The 17,341-nt window shown below is 52.9% G+C and overlaps 1 pseudogene across 1 annotated transcript; it reads right to left on the bottom strand.

The window, feature by feature from the left end:
• Positions 1 to 1,679: 1,679 nt before the first annotated feature.
• Positions 1,680 to 14,573, bottom strand: LOC144598191 (di-N-acetylchitobiase-like; annotated as a pseudogene). Its single transcript, XR_013547832.1, has 4 exons — positions 14,550 to 14,573; positions 12,413 to 12,568; positions 3,700 to 3,858; positions 1,680 to 2,358 (listed from the first exon to the last, which is right to left on the bottom strand). The product of XR_013547832.1 is annotated as a di-N-acetylchitobiase-like (transcript).
• Between the last annotated feature and the right edge of the window lie 2,768 nt (positions 14,574 to 17,341).

Genomic DNA, 17,341 nt, shown 5'->3' with positions numbered 1-17,341 from the left:
TGCTGGAATAACTCAGCGAGTCAGGAAGCATCTCTGGAGAAAAGGAATAGGTGGCATTTTGGGTCGAGACCCTACTTTAGACTGAGAGGCAGGGGAGAGGGAAATAAGAGGTATGAAAAGGAACAAAGAAGAAATGAATGAACGGTATGAAAAGAAGATATCAAAGGAAGCAACGATGATCAAGGAAAGGTGGAGCCCACAATGATCCATTGCTGGCTCTGGAAAAAGTGATAACGAATAGATGCAAATAGTGAAACAGCAGAACAACAGTGAAACTGGCAGGACGACTAGTGTGGGGGGAGGGACGGAGAGAGAGGGAATGCAAGGTTTACATGCAATTAGGGAAATCAATAGACATGCCGCTGGATTGTCGGTTGGGTTGAGCCAACAATCGCTTTTCCAGAGCCAACAATGGGCCATTGTGAGCTCCACCGTACCTTGAGCCGGCCTTGATTTGTTCTTTTCATACCTTTCATTTGTCTGTTCTTTGTACCTTTTTATACCTTTATATAAGTTCATGTCAAGTCAAATCAAGTTTATTTGTCACATACACATAAATGTGCAGTGAGGGGGATTTGTAGGGCAAATGCACACAACCTTTTACCAAGAGTTGGGGAATCAAGAACGTGAGGACAGAGAGGCTGGAGGGTTTGGAGAGGGTGAATAAGAGGTTTACCAGGATTCTGCCTGGATTAGACAGCATTAGCTTTAAGAAGATAATGGAAAGCTTGAATTATTTTCTCTTGTGCATCGGAGGTTGAGGGGAGACCTGATAGAACTATATAAAATTAGTAGAGGCATAGAAGGGGTAGACAATCAGCATCTTTCTCGAAGGGTGGAAATGTCTAAGACTAGACAGCATAGTTTTAAGTTGAAATGGGCACAGTTTAAAGGAGATGTGCGGGACTAGTTTTTTTTATACAGAGTGGGGGGTGCCTACATCATGCTGCCAGGGGGATGGTGGAGACAGATGCCACAGTGATGTTTAAGAGGCTTTTGGATAAGCACGGTTGTCCAGGAAATGGAGGGATATCGATCTCATAGAGGCAGATATGAGTTGGTGTTGGTGTCGCCAAAGGGCCTGTTCCTGTGTTGCATTGTTCTTCTTTCTATATTCCAGCGAATTAGGAATTGGAGAAAGTGAAGAAAAATGAGACCGATACATCAGAGTCCAAATAATTGATTGAAGCAATCATTTGTGGTTGCTGGAAATTCCAAATAAAAGTATGAAATGCTGGAATTACTCAGCAGATCAGACAGCGTTAGTGAGGGGAGAAGCTGAGTTCATGTTTCAAATTAAACATCCTTCATTGCAATTGGAAAATGAGGAGATGAGCTTGCTAAGTTGTAGAGACAGCGAGGCATGGAGGTTAAAAGATCTTTTTATGCTGAGCTATAATCTTCATTCAAAACACAAAGTGCCGGAGTAGCTCAGCTGGTCAGGCAGCATCTGTGGAGGGAATGGATGGATGACATTTTAGATTGGGACCCTTCTTCAAAGTGATTGGGGAAGAGAGATGAAAGCTAGAAAGATGAGGGATATAGAAACAAGTAAGTGCATCGCGATTATACAGTTGCGTTTATTGTCACGTATACTGCGGTACAATTAAAAGCTTTTGGTATGCAAACCAGTCAGTGGCAAGACAATACATATGTTAGTTTATCAAGGAAAGGTACAAAATGCTCGAGTAACTCTGCGGGTCAGGCAGCATCTGTGGAGGACATGGATAGGCGTTGTTTCGGGTCGAGACCTTTCTTCAGACTGATTGTTGTGGGTGGAGTAGGGGGACATGGAAGAAACTTGGAAGAGAAAAGAGGGCAGGACAAATGCTGGCAAGTGATAGGTGGATACAGGTGAGGCAGGTTTGAGTGGTGAGCCTGGGTCAGAATACAGTCAAAGTGCAGGGGAGCTGCAGGAATCACAGAGGGCGATGGGAGAGAGAGAAGGTCCCACTGTTCTCTTGCTTTCTCACCATGTTCCATCTAAGTGCAAATTTATTGGTACCTCTCTTTGCATTTTGCCCCAATTTATTAGACAAAATGTCAAGTCTGTTTTCCAGATTTTTGTTTGTTTCACTTCCGAAGATAAAAAGCAGTTCATTTTGTTGTGTTTCCTTGGAACACTAAGCGATAGATTATACAGAGATTAAATGTTTTGAGCGCAGGATAATCTTCATGGAGGGCAGAGGGCATTCCACATTTCCTCAGCATGCAACGTTGCCCTGGCGGTTCTACTGGGGTCCAAATCACTTAGATTCATCACACCAATGCCACCAAGTTTAGCCTCTTCAAGAAAGTTGACTTCATTGAAATGCTCTCTGGATCGTCATACCAGACCTGGTGGTAGGTTTTACCATCCTGTCGTAAAACCGGGGAGCGTTACACAGACAGAAGGTAAGGTTAGGTCCACACAATGCTGAAAACGGTTCACATCTGTCTGGACGGCACATTCGATATCACAGTACACGGAACTGTTTTGCACAGAAACAGTAGACCAGATGCTGGCGTCTGAAGAAGGGTCTCAACCCGAAACATCACCTATCCTTGTTCTCCAGAGGTGCTGCCTGACCCACTGCGTACAAAACCTTTGGTCCCAGATGTTCAATTTTGCACACTGGCCTCTGAAGTGGAACATCTTCAAATGCTTTTAAAATATTCTAAACACTGAGTAGCCAATCATTCACTTGTCTATTGCAGGAGGCAATTTTGTATTTACGTAGAAACATAAACATAGAAAAAAGGTGCAGGAGTAGGCCATTCGACTCTTCGAGCCAGCATCGCCATTCAATATGATCATGACTGATCATCCAAATCAGTACCCCGTTGCTGCTCGCTCCCTATATCCCTAGATTCTGTTAGACCGACGAGCTAAATCTAACTCTCTCTTGAAAGCATCCAGTGAATTGGCCTCCACTACCTCCTGTGGCAGAGAATTCCACGGATTCATAACTCTGGGCAAAAAAAAATTTCCTCATCTCATCTTAAATTGCCTATGCCTTATTCTTAACCTCTGTGGCCTTTCAGCTTTGTCTTTCCCCAGAGATATTTTTAGCCTTATGTTGCTTGCTATTTACAAAACCACTCTCCTATTTGGATAACAAATTGATGCAATAAAAGTCACTACTCCCTGATCAGTTTTATTACCCTCAGCTTAGTTTACAAACCCCAATGTTTAACTAAACTAGCTACGCTGTGGAATATAAGCACCATGATAAATCTATTTATTGTCTCAATAGCATCCTTAACTTCTTAAGGTTGGCCATTTTTCCCCATGGTGCTACTCCAGTACATAAACTCTTGGGTAAAACAGATTACATACTACTCATCTTTGTAAGGCAGCAACTCTGTTGCTGCGCCACTATATCGCCCTTGTGTCGATGGGTTAAAAGACAAAGGAGTGAAAATGTGGATCATTTTTGTCCATCGGGGAGGGCAGAGTTGGTGTAAATTCTCTTCTTTAAACTCAAGACAATCTCCGTGTCTGTATTTGATTCACACAGCACTTAATAAAATGGGATTAGATTTAAGATGAGGTGCATTCACTCCCAGATGCTTGGCAGTTCTTAGTCTTCACCCTCTTTCCACCATACAGACCCAATGTTCTGAGCTTTGCACAATCCCTTACACAGAACTGATTCAATCTTACAGATGGTAATATTTGCATTGTCTGACTCACAAGCAGCCCATGTACGATCTTACCATGTAGACAAAATATGGGACACTCTGGTCATCGTTCCACAACCTTCCAGTCAGAGATCTTGGCAGGCGTTGTACGATTTCTTTATACGGGATCCTTCTTGCCACTGGATAACTACAGTGGGTTTTTTGAGAAGAATTTTCCAATTCACAGGTACTGTCCTGAGACATGTAAAAAACATATATGTGATGTGTGCGTGTAAATAAAGATAGTTCACATCAGTTTAGTTTATTATCGTCACGTACGGAGGTATTGAGAAAAGCTTTTGTTTGCATGGTTTCCCAGTCAAAGAAAAGACTACACATGATTATAATCAAGCCATCCACCGTGCATAAATATAGGATATAGGTTGCAAGATTTAGTGCAAGATAAAGACTATTAAAGATAGTTCAAAGATCTCTCATGCGTTAGATCGGAGTTCAAGACTCAATACCTCTCGGTGGTGAGGTCATAAGGTCATAAGTGACAGAAGTAGAATTAGGCCATTCGGCCCATCAAGTCTACTCTGTCATTCAATCATGGCTTATCTATATCGCCATCCTAACCCCATTATTCTGCCTTCTCCAAATAACCTCTGATCCCGTACTAATCAAGAATCTATCTATCTCTGATTTTAAAATATCCACTGACGGCCTCCACACCCGTCTGTGGCAAAAAAATCCCACAGATTCACCACTTCTACGGCTATGACGACTAGTCCTAGACTCTCCCACAAGTGGAGACATCCACTCGCGCGAGGATGGTTCAGTTGCTTGATAACAGCTAGGAAGAAACTGTCCTTTTAGGGCGGCATGGTGACGCAGCAGTAGAGCCACTGCCTCGCAGAGCCAGAGACCCGGGTTCAGTCCTGACCATGGGTGCTGTCTTTACGGAGTTTGCACATTCTCCCAGTGACTGCGTAGGTTTTCTCTGGGTGCTCCGGTTTCCGACCACCTTTCAAAAGCGTGCAGGCTTGTTGGTGAATTAGCTTCTGTAAATTGTCCCTGGTGTGTAGGGAGTGGATGGGAAAGTGGGATCACATCAACATCATGGACAGCGAGGGCAAACTGTAGGCCGTGGAAAGGCTCAACGTCATCACTATTTATCAAATAAATCAATATGCAGCAGAAATATTGGGTAGTTCGAAATACAACAAGGTGCCCTAATGGGACAGTTTACATGACAAGACAGAAGCTATTTTCACCTCCATTTCCCTGGAAAAGCAAACGAATCCCTTCTCCAGAAAGTTAGCAAATATAGAAACTAGGAAAATAGATGCAGGAGTAGGCCATTCGGCCCTTCCAGCCAGCACCACCATTCAATATGATCAAGATTGATCATCTAACATCAGTACCCCGTTCCTGAATTTTCTAGCCCTAAGAGCTAAATCTAACTCTCTCTTGAAAACATCCAGCGAATTGGCAGAGAATTCCACAGGTTCACAACTCTCTCTGGGTGAAAAAGATTTTGCTCATCTCAGTCCTAAATAGCCTACCCCTTATTCTTATAGTGTGACCACTGGTTCTGGACTCCCCCAACATCAGGAGCATGTTTCCTGCATCTAGCTTATCCAATCCTATAAGAATTTTATATGTTTCTATAAGATCCCCATTCAATCTTCCAAATTCCAGTCAATACAAGCCCAGTCGACCCAATCTTTCATCTGTGGCGGCTCCCAAGGGTCGGGCCATACCACTACTGACTCCTCGGCACGGGAATGGACCGGTCCAGGGGGGCGGCCCTTTCCTATGGATATAAAGGACGAGGTTTTGGGCGCGAAGCCATTCCAGCAGACTTGACTGGTCTGACAACCGTAATAAAATCAAACCTCCCGAAATACCCGGCTCCTCGCCTTTATTTCGAGCCTTTTTCGACGTGCCTCATTGGTGACCCTGAACAGTCCATTGATGAAATAATGGACGCAAGATGGAAAGCCGACCATTCGCAGGCCGACCAGGCCGCAGCTGTCGATGCGGTAGCCATCAAGCTCCCAACATTCTGGTCCACCCGGCCTCGCGTTTGGGTTCACCAAGCGGAGGCTCAGTTCCAGCCGTGGGGCATCACAGCAGATGACACCCGTTTTTTCCACCTGGTGGGAGCCCTTGACGAGGACATGGCCGAAGAGGTCACGGAGTTCCTCGAGGACCTCCCCACCCACGATAAGTATAAAGCCCTGAAGGAGCTGCTGCTCCAAACTTACGGGCTGACCAGAATGGAGCGCGCCGAAAGGCTCCTCCACATGCAGGGCCTAGGTGACCGGCGCCCATCAAGCCTCCTGAAGGAGATGGTCGTGTCTGATGTTTGAGTATACGTACCTGCACCTGCTGCCGGCAGACATTCGCCTGCAGATTACCGACGCCTCCTTTGATGACATCCTGTGGATGGCGCGCCGGGATAACTTCAGCGCGCTAAACATCACTCGAGCAGCGCCTGATTTTCTCCGGTCAGGTGGGGGAGCAGTGGAAGGAGTGACAGCTGCTCCCCTGGATGCCTGCGAGATCGGCCCCTGTGGCCGTTGCAGGTCCTGCACCTGCACCTGCAGTCCCACACCAGCAGGCTGCAGCCAGCACCAGCAGGAGGCACTGGTGTTATTACCACCAGCGCTGGGGTGCTGCAGCCCGACAATGCCGCCAGCCGTGCACGTTCCCGGGAAACGCCGGGCCGGCTGCCAATAGTCCCCGCGGCGGCCGGCCAGATTCACCACTTCTTCGCCTGGGATCGGCGCTCCGGGGGCCGCTTCCTCGTGGATACCGGAGGATGTGCCCAAGACGGCAATCATCATGCCGTTCAGACTGTACGAGTTCGTACGGATGCCGTTCGGCCTCAAGAACGCCGCGCAGGTATTCCAACGATTGATGGGCGGCTTGTGGCGCGGGCTGGATTTCCTGTTCGTCTACCTCAACGACATCTTGGTAGCCAGCCGCTCACAGCAGGAGCACTGTGCCCACCTCCGGCAGCTCTTTCAGCGGCTCAGCGAGCACGGGTTGGCTATCAACCGCACCAAGTGCCGCTTTGGCGTGGCCACGATTGACTTTCTCGGCCACCGAGTGACTTCGCAGGGCACGGTTCCCCTGCCGGACAAAGTCGACGCCATCCGCCGGTTTTCCCGCCCATCCTCGGTGCATGGCCTAGAGGAGTTTGTCGGCATGCTGGCGTTTTATCACCGGTTCCTGCCATCCGTGGCCCACACCATGCGGCCGCTATACTAGCTGCTGGCGGGGAAGCATAAGGACGTCATGTGGACCGACGAGGTGGTAACAGCCTTCGACGGCGTGAAGGAGGCCCTGGCTCGGGCTGCGCTGCTGGTTCACCCACGGGAGGATGCCCCGACAGCCCTTACGGTGGACGCCTCAGAGTCGGCGGTTGGTGCCGTACTGGAGCAACTGACGGACGGGGGTTGGCACCCCCTGGCCTTCTTCAGCCGGCACCTCGACAACGCCTAGAGGAAGTACAGCGCATTCGACCACGAGCTCCAAGCTCTGTACCTGGCGGTGCGCCACTTTCGCTATTTCCTGGAGGGCCACCCGTTCACCGCGTACAAGGACCACAAGCTGCTCACGTTCTCTTTGGCAAAGGTTTCCGACCCGTGGTCCGCCCGACAGCAGCGCCAGTTGGCATATATATTTGAGTACACCACCTCCATTCGCTTCACAAGGGGAAGGAAAACCGAGTGGCCGACGCGTTGTCTCGCCCCGCCATCAATGCCGTTTTAGAAGTGGCGCCCGGCATTGATTATTCTGCCCTGGCGGAGGCCCAGCTAACGGACGGGGAGATGCCAGCCTACCGGACTGCCATCTCTGGCCTCTGCCTTGAGGATGTCCCCCTCGGCCCCGGAGGAGCGACGATACTGTGCGATGTGTTGGCAGGTCATCTGCGCCCCATCGTCCCGGCCGCGTGGCGCCGGAGGGTGTTCGACGTGGTCCACGTGCTGGCAAACCCATCCATCCGGGCGTCGACCGCACTGTTAGCTGCGTGTTTCATGTGGCACGGTCTGCGCAAGCATGTTGGCCACTGGGCCCGCTCCTGCATTCCGTGCCAGACGGCGAAGATCCAACGCCATGTCCGGGTGCCACTCCAGGAGATCGGTCTACCCTGCCGGCGTTCCGACCACCTGCATGTGGACATTGTAGGCCCTCTTCCGCCGTCCCAGGGCATCACCCACCTCCTCACGGTGGTGGACCGCTTCACGCGGTGGCCGGAGGCCATACCGCTGGCCGACACAGCCACAGCTACATGCGCTCGGGCGTTGGCCGCTCACTGGATTGCTCGCTTTGGGGTGCCGGTGGTCATCTCTTCGGACCGGGGGCCACAGTTCACCTCTGAGCTGTGGTTGGCCATGGCCCACCTGTTGGGCGTGTGGCTGCACCACACCACAGCCTATCACCCGCAGGCAAACGGCCTGGTGGAGAGGTTCCACCGGCAGCTGAAGACAGCGCTGAAGGCACGACTCTCCAGCCCGGACTGGATGGACGAGCTACCATGGGTCTTGCTGGGCATCCGGACTGCGCCCAAGGAGGACCTGGCCTCATCTTCAGTGGAGCTCGTATATGGGTCACCGCTCACGGTGCCCGGGGAGTTTGTGCCCTCGTTGCCGGGGCGAGTGGAACCACCCTCATCCACCCTACAGCGCCTTCGAGAGTGAGTTGGCAAGCTCGCACCGGTGCCGACGTCCCGCCATGGGACATTCTGCCCTTGCGTGCCATCGCCCCTCCGGGACTGCGCCTTTGTGTTCCTGCGCCGTGACGCCCACCGGACGCCACTCCAGAGGCCGTATGAGGGCCCGTACCGGGTGCTGGAGCACGGGCAGACAACCTTTGTCTTGGACATGGGGGGCCGGCCGGAGGCCGTGTCAATTGACCGCTTGAAGCCGGCCCACTTAGACATCGACCAACCGGTGCGGGTTGCCCAGCCTCGACCACGGGGTCGCCCCCCTTTGCGGGTCCCACCACCTGTCCCAACACCTGTCCCTCCAACTGTGCCTCCGCCGGCCCCTCTGTTGGCCGACTTTCGTACACGGTCGGGTTGTGTGACCACCAGTGCGTTTTGTGCCTCCGGTTCTGGGGGGGTGTCCTGTGGCGACTCCCAAGGTTCGGGCCATACCACTACCGACCTCTCGGCATGGGAATGGACAGGTCCAGGGGGGCGGCCATTTGTTATGGATTTAAAGGACGAGGTTTTGGGTGCAAAGCCATTCCAGCAGATTTGGCCGGTCTGACATCCGTAATAAAATCAAACCTCCCAAAATACCCGGCTCCTCGCCTTTATTTCGGGCCTTTTTCGACGCGCCACACATCATATATTAGTCCCGCCATCCTGGGAATTAACCTGGTGAACCTACTCTGCACTTCCTCAACAGCAAGAATGTCTTGCCTCAAATTAGGAGACTAAAACTGCAGTAGGACCTCCTTGCTCCTAAACTCAAATCTTCTCGCAATGATGGCAAACATGCCGTTTGCTTGCTTCATTGCATGTTGTACCTGCATGCTTACTTTCCGTGACTGATGTACAAAGATACCCATGTGGCGGATCAGGCCACTCCTCGGGTCAGCCCCCTCGTTACTTGACGGACAGGTGAAAGGGGTTAAAAGCCAGACCAAGGGAAGGCGTGGATCATCCCTAGGAGAACTACGCTGTGGGCACCAGCTCACAGCCTAATAAAGAATCTAACTAAACACTGCCTGGCGTCTTGCCTTTTCTCTGGCCTCCGCCAGGCCACTACATTGGTGACCTCGACGGACATCACACGTAGTGATGTCGAACAATGGGCAACCCGGTCCTGCCGCCCTCGCGCAACCCGGTCCTGCCGCCCTCGGTCCTGCCGACCTCGAGGCCGTCTCCCTCAAACTCCCGACCCTGTGGACCGAAGAGCCTGAGGTCTGGTTTCAGCAGGCAGAGGCACAGTTTGCTGTGCGAGGGGTAACCGTCGACTTGACGAAGTACTTTTACGTCGTCGGCGCCCTGGACCAGGCGACAGCAAGGCGAGTAAAGCCCTACCTTAATGACCCCCCCGCGGATGACAAATATAAGGGCCTTAAAGAACTCCTTATCAGGAGGTTCGGCCTCAGCGACGCCGAGAGGGCAACTCGCGTTATGAGCCAGGGGGGGCTCGGGGACCGACGGCCGTCGGCCCTTCTGGAGGACATGCTCGCCCTTATGGGCAACCACCCGCCCTGTTTTTTATTCAAGCAGGCCTACCTGCGGCAGCTCCCCGTCGACCTCCGTTCTCAGCTCGCAGAGGACCCCTTCACCGACACGCAGCGGCTGGGCGAGCGCGCTGACCAAATTTGGATGTCCCGTCGGGAGGACCTGGCAGCCCTAGCCGTCTTTTCCGCGGCGTCGGAAGGCCAACAGCAAGCTGGGGCCGCCGTCGACCCCGTTTCAGGACGACCCCCGCGGCGAAATCCGGCCGCCATCGGGAACCCCGGTGCCGGCACGTCCTTCTCGCACGGCCCGCCGACAATTCAGCCAGACGCCACCAGAGGTCGCTGGTGGTCGGCCCTAGCAGCCGCACAGCTGGGGGACGAGGAGATGGCCGCCTATCGTACAGCCGTGTCCGGCCTGCAGCTGGAGGACATTGTCTGTGGCCCCGGGGATACAACACTGTTGTGCGACACCTCCACTGGCCTGCCGCGGCCCATCGTCCCTGTCGTCTGGCGTCGCAGGGTATTCGAGGTGCTCCACGAGCTGTCTCACCCCTCCATTCGGGCGACGGTGGCCCTTGTATCCTCCCGTTTCATGTGGCACGGGCTGCGTAAGCAGGTCGCACACTGGGCACGTACCTGCATCCCGTGCCAAACTTCAAAAATCCAGCGACACGTGCGTGCGCCTCTGCAAGAGTTTCGTGTCCCTCGGCAGCGCTTCGACCACATTCATGTAGACATCGTGGGGCCGCTGCCGCCGTCCCGGGGCATGACCCACCTCTTCACTGTGGTAGATCGCTTCACGCGGTGGCCGGAGGCCATTCCGCTGGCAGACACCTCGACGGCCACCTGCGCGCGGGCCTTGGCGGCGCACTGGATCGCCCGGTTCGGGGTGCCACTGGACATTACATCCGACCGGGGGCCACAGTTCACTTCGGAACTGTGGTCGGCCATGGCAAGACTCTTGGGTGTCAGCCTACACCACACTACGGCGTACCATCCACAGTCGAACGGGTTGGTGGAACGCTTTCACCGCCAGCTGAAAGCTGCCCTGAAGGCTCGGCTCACGGGCCCAGACTGGGTGGACGCCCTGCCGTGGGTTTTGCTGGGGATCCGCACCGCACCCAAGGAGGACTTGGCCTCCTCCTCCGCCGAGTTGGTGTACGGGGCCCCCTTGACGGTTCCCGGGGAGTTCATCCCACCAGCGCACGGTCGAGTGGAGCAGCCTTCTGACGCCCTGCAACGTCTTCGGCAGACGGTGGGCAGGCTGGCACCTGTGCCCACATCACGTCATGGGACATTCCAGCCACACGTCCCTGCCGCTCTGGAGGACTGCCAGTTTGTGTTCCTGCGCAGGGACGCACGCCGATCACTTCTCCAGCGGCTGTACGAGGGCCCCTTCCGGGTCCTACAACACGGCTCGGCCACATTCGTTCTGGACATGGGGGGTCGCAGAGAGACTGTTTCGATCGCACGGCTGAAGCCGGCACACGTGGACATTGATCGGCCGGTGCCGGTTGCACAGCCCCGCCCGCGCGGTCGCCCCCCGTCCAAGCTACCCCCTCCAGTGTCTGCTACGACCCCTCCACCTGTCGGTCAGTCGCCGGTCCCTGCGCCGGTCATGGTGCGCACCCGGGCTGGTCGCCTCGTGCGCCCTCCTGTCCGTTTTGTACCTCCGGTTCTTGGGGGGGGTCCTGTGGCGGATCAGGCCACTCCTCGGGTCAGCCCCCTCGTTACGTGACGGACAGGTGAAAGGGGTTAAAAGCCAGACCAAGGGAAGGCGTGGATCATCCCTAGGAGAACTACGCTGTGGGCACCAGCTCACAGCCTAATAAAGAATCTAACTAAACACTGCCTGGCGTCTTGCCTTTTCTCTGGCCTCCGCCAGGCCACTACACCCAGGTCTCATTGCACCTACCCTTCTCCTAAACTGACACCATTCAAATCTGCCTTTCTGTTCTTGCCACCAAAATGGATAACCTCACATTTATGCACATTATACTGCATCTGCCATGCATCTTCCCAATCACCCAACCTATCTAGGTCACCCTGCAGTCTCATAGCATCCTCATCGCAGCTCACACTGCCACTCAGCTTTGTGTCATCCGCAAACTTGGAGATGGTAGATTTAATTCTCTCATTTAAATCGCTAATATAAATTGTAAATAACTGAGCATTGCAGCACCTCACTAGTCACTGCCTGCCACTGAAAAGGACTCGTTATTTCCTACTCTTTGCTTCCTGTCTGCCAACCAGCTCTCTATCCATGTCAATATCCTATCCCCAATATCATGTGATCGAATTTTGCCTAATCTCTTGTGTAGGACCTTGTCAAAGGTTTTTTGAAAGTCCAGATACACCACATCCACTGGCTCTCCCTTGTACATTCTACTTGTTATTTCCTCAAACATTCGATATTAGTCAACCCTGACTTCCCTTCATAAATCCATGCTGACTTTGACCGTTCCTGTCACTGCCTTCCAAATGCACTGTTATTACATCTTTAATCATCACAATGACCGTTTACGTGGCCACAATCAAATAAGGATCAAAATCTCACTGAAAGTGGTGAGGACAGACAAGACCTACACCCTACCTCAGAGAAACGCGTGCAAGTGTAGTCATAACCATACCAGGGAACGCCCATCACAAGCTTCCTGGAGTCAACACCCAGTTTAATGTAGTCACTGAAATAACTGGGACCCAACCTGAACCACGGGCCCTGTAAAGCTTCAGTCGGACCACCTTGCTCCTAAACTCAAATCCTATCGCAATGAAGGCGAACATGCCATTAGCTTTCTTCACTGCGTGCTCTACATGCATGCTTACTTTCAGTGACTGATGTTAAAGCACACCCAGGTCTTGTTGCACCTCCCCTTCTCCGAATCTGACACCATTCAGAAAATAATCTGTATTCCTGTTTCTGCCACCAAAGTGGATAACCCCACATGTATCCACATTATACTGCAACCGCCAGGCATCTGCCCACGCACCCAACCTATCCAAGTCACCCTGCAGCCTCATAGCCTCCTCTTCGCAGCTCACACTGCCACTCAGCTTTGTGTCATCTGCAATCTTGGAGATGTTACATTTAATTCCCTCGTCTAAATCATTAATATATATTGTAAACAACTGGGGTCCCGGCCCCAAGCCTTGCGGCATCCCATTAGTCACTGCCTGCCATTCTAAAAAGGACCTGTGAATTCCTACTCTTTGCTTCCTTTCTGTCAACCAGTTCTCTATCCATGTCAATGTCCTACCCCCAATACCATGGGCTCTAATCTCCTGTGTGGGGCTTTGTCAAAGGCTTTTTGAAAACCCAGATACACCACATCCACTGGCTCTTTCATATCCATTCTACTTGTTACATCCTCAAAATATTCCAAAAGATTAGTCAAGCATGATTTCCCCTTCATAAATCCATGCTGACTTTGACCGGTTCCGTCACTGCTTTCCAACGTGTGGAGTTTGCATGTTCTCCCAGTGATTATATGGGTAGTACAGTACAGTACAGCATAAGAACAGTCCCGTCAGTACAATGTGATCTCACTAAACACGTCACATTTTTCTGAGTCTTCAACAAAAGACACAAATGGAATTTCTTTGGCCTTTAATGATAGGACAACTATCTCCCCCAATAAATTAGTCTGGAGAATCTCTTTTAGATTACTTTTATACTTTTAGGCCCCTGTGCTCTCAAATCAACCTGGCAACATGTTCGGCACTTACACTGTGTGCCGGTAGGTCTGTTCATGTACTGTACTATTCCATGTGTGAGAAGGAACTGCAGATGCTGCTTTCAACCGAAGATAGACATAAAAAGCTGGAGTAACTCAGTTATTTTCATTACTTTTTAGCATATCTTTCATTCATTGTTATCTCTCCACATCACCGCCAATATCTCTCATTCCTTCTCCCTAACCAGTCTGCAGACGGGTCTCGACCGAAAACGTTAACCATTCCTTCTCTCCATAGATGCTGCCTGTCCTGCTGAATTACACCAGCTCTTTGTGTCCATCTTCTGTATTATTTGGGGAGGAGGGAGGGTGGAAGGCGTGGAGAGTGGGGGTGGGAGGCGGGCAGAGTGGGGGTAGGGAGGAGGGCAGAGTGCGGGTGGGGAGGAGGGGAGAGTGGTGGTGGGGGGAAGAGTGGGGGGGTGGGGGGAGAGTGTGGGTGAGGGGAGGGGGAGGGGAGTGAGGTGGAGCGGGTAGTAGGGGTGGGGAGGGGCAAGTGGGGATGGGGTAGGGTGGGATGGAGTAGGTCAGTGGGGAGAGGAGGGGGGATAAGGGGATTGAGTGGGGGGGTCGATGGTGCTACACAAATACAGGAGAGGCTTTGGGTCCAAGGCTCGCTCAGTGACACCCTCTCCCCTTCCTTGTCCCCCCTCTATGAGGAATGAGCCCAACGGGTCCACTTGGTCTAGTCTATTATAAATCTACTGGCTCCCACAGTGTCTGGACTGCACTTCTTCCCACCCTGCCTTCAGCAAAGACGCTATTCCCTTCTCCCAATTCATCCGTCTATGCGGCATAAGTGGCAAGATGAGGTGTTCCATACCAAGACGTCTGAGATGTCTTCATTGTTTAGGGAACGGGGGTTTCCCACTTCCATCATAGATGAGACCTTCACTAGGGTCTCCTCGATATCCCTCAACTCCGCTCTTGCTCCCCCCACCAAGTTGTAACAGGGACAGAGTCCCCCTTGTCCTCACTTTCCAACCTATCAGCCATTACATACAGCACATAATCCTCCGACATTTTCGCCACCTCCAACGGGATCTCACCACAAGCAACATCTCCCCATCTCCACCCCTTTCATCCTTCCGTAGAAACTGTTCCCTCCGCAACTCCCTGGTTAACTCATCCCTTCCAAACTATGATGTTGTGGGAATCACTGAGACATGGCTACAAGAGGACCAGGGCTGGGACCTGAATATTCAAGGGTACACAACATATAGAAAAGACAGACAGGTGGGCAGAGGGGGTGGGGTCGCTCTGTTTGTGAGGAATGATCTTCACTCCCTTGCAAGGGGTGACATAGAATCAGGAGATGTAGAATCAGTATGGATAGAAATTAGGAATTGTAAGGGTAAAAAGACCCTTATGGGAATTATCTACAGGCCCCCAAACAGTAGCCTCGACATAGGGCGCAAGTTGAATCAGGAGCTAAAATTGGCGTGTCGCAAATGTAATGCTACGGTGGTTACGGGAGATTTCAACATGCAGGTAGACTGGGAAAATCAGGTTGGTAGTGGATCCCAGGAAAGAGAGTTTGTGGAGTGTCTCCGAGATGGATTCTTAGAACAGCTTGTACTGGAGCTTACTAGGGAGAAGGCAATTCTGGATTTAGTGTTGTGTAATGAACCTGATCTGATAAAGGGACTCGAGGTAAAAGAGCCATTAGGATGCAGTGATCACAATATGATAGGTTTTACTCCACAAGTTGAGAGGGAGAAGGGAAAATCGGAAGTGTCAGTGTTACAGTATAGCAAAGGGGATTACAGAGGCATGAGGCAGGAGCTGGCCAGAATTGACTGGAAGGAGGCCCTAGCAGGGAAGACGGTGGAACAGCAATGGCAGGTATTCCTGGGAATAATGCAGAAGTTGCAGGATCAATTTATCCCAACGAGGAGGAAAGATTCCAAGGGGAGTGAGAGGCACCCGTGGCTGACAAGGAAAGTCAAGGACAGCATAAAAATAAAAGAGAAGTAGTACAACAAAGCAAAGAATAGTGGGAAGCCAGAGGATTGGGACTCTTTTAAAGAGCAACAGAAGATGACTAAGAAGGCAATACGGGGAGAAAAGATGAGGTACGAGGGTAAACTAGCCAATAATATAAAGGAGGATAGTAAAAGCTTTTTTAGGTATGTAAAGTCAAGGCAAATGTGGGTCCCTTGAAGACAGAAGCGGGGGAATTTATTATGGGGAACAAGGAAATGACAGACGAGTTGATCAAGAGACAAGTACTTTGGATCTGTCTTCACTAAGGAAGATACAAGCAATCTCCCAGATTTTCTAGTGGCCAGAGATTCTAGGGTGACGGAGGAACTGAAGGAAATCCACATTAGGCAGGAAATTGTGTTGGGTAGACTGATGGGACTGAAGGCTGATAAATCCCCAGGGCCTGATGGTCTGCATCCCAGAGTATTTAAGGAGGTGGCGCTAGAAATTGTGGATGCATTGGTGATCATTTTCCAATGTTCTATAGATTCAGGATCAGTTCCTGTGGATTGGAGGGGTAGCTAGAGGGCAGGGAGGGGGGTGGGGGGGGGGAGGGAGGGAGAGGGGGAGGGAGGGGGAGGGAGGGGGAGGGAGGGAGGGGGACCTCCCCTTTTCCCAGTACCCCTCTTTCCCTGTTGGGCCCGTCCTCGTAGGGTTTCATTGTATCCGGGAGGAGGGGAGGAAGGAAAGGGGGAGGGAGGGAGGAGAGAGGTGTGGAGGGAGGAGGGGAGGGGGAGGGAGGGGGGATGGGGGGAAGGGGGGGAGGGGGGAGGGAGAGGGTTAGGGGAGGGGGAGGGAGGGGGGAGGGGAGGGGTGAAGGGGGAGGGAGGGGGACCTCCCCTATTCCCAGTACCCCTCTTTCCCCGTTGGGCCCGTCCTCGTAGGGTTTCCATTGTAACCGGGAGGAGGGGAGGGAGGGAAGGGGGAGGGAGGGAGGAGGGAGGTGAGGAGGGGAGGAAGGGGGGGGGAGGGGGGAGGGAGAGGGGAGGGAGGGGGGAGGGGGGAAGTGGGGAGGGAGGGGGACTTCCACTTTTCCCAGTAGCCCTCTTTCCCCGTTGGGCCCGTCCTCGTAGGGTTTCCATTGTAACCAGGAGGAGGGGAGGCAGGGAAGGGAGGGAGGAGGGGAGGGGGAGGGAGGGGGGAGGGGAGGGGGGAGGGGAGGGTGGAGGGGAAGGGGGGAGGGAGAGGGGAGGGAGGGGGGTAGGGGGGCAGGGGGAGGGAGGGGGGGAGTGAGGGGGGAGGGGGACCTCCCCTTTTCCCAGTACCCCTCTTTCCCCGTTGGGCCCGTCCTCGTAGGGTTTTCATTGTAACCGGGAGGAGGGGAGGGAGGGAAGGGGGAGGGAGGGAGGAGGGAGGTGTGGAGGGAGGAGAGGAGGGTGAGGGAGGGGGGAGGGGAGGGGAGGGGGAGGGGAGGGTTGAAGGGTGGGGAGGGGGAGGGAGAGGGGAGGGAGGGGGTAGGGGGAGGGAGGTGGGAGGGAGGGGGGGAGGGGAGGGGTTGAAGGGGGGAGGGGTGGGGGACCTCCCCTTTTCCCAGTACCCCTCTTTCCCCGTTGGGCCCATCCCCGTAGGGTTTCCATTGTAACCGGAAGGGGTGGAGGGAGGGTGGAAGGAGGGGGGACGGGGAGAGGGATGGAAGGGTGGAGGGAGGGGGGAGGGATGGAGGGAAGGAGGGATGGGGGGAGTTAGGGGTGGAGGGATGAGGGAGGTGGGGAGGGATGGGGATGGAGGTTGACTCCTTTAAGTCCAGGCTCAAAACCTATTTCTACTCCCTAGCGTTTGAGGCTCATTGAGGAGGCGCTGTGAAC

The sequence above is a fragment of the Rhinoraja longicauda genome, chromosome 11 (genome assembly GCF_053455715.1).
Source record: "Rhinoraja longicauda isolate Sanriku21f chromosome 11, sRhiLon1.1, whole genome shotgun sequence".
Taxonomy (NCBI): Eukaryota; Metazoa; Chordata; class Chondrichthyes; order Rajiformes; family Arhynchobatidae; genus Rhinoraja; species Rhinoraja longicauda.
Note: the sequence above shows the minus strand (reverse complement) of the source record. Positions and strands in the feature narration are given on the sequence as shown.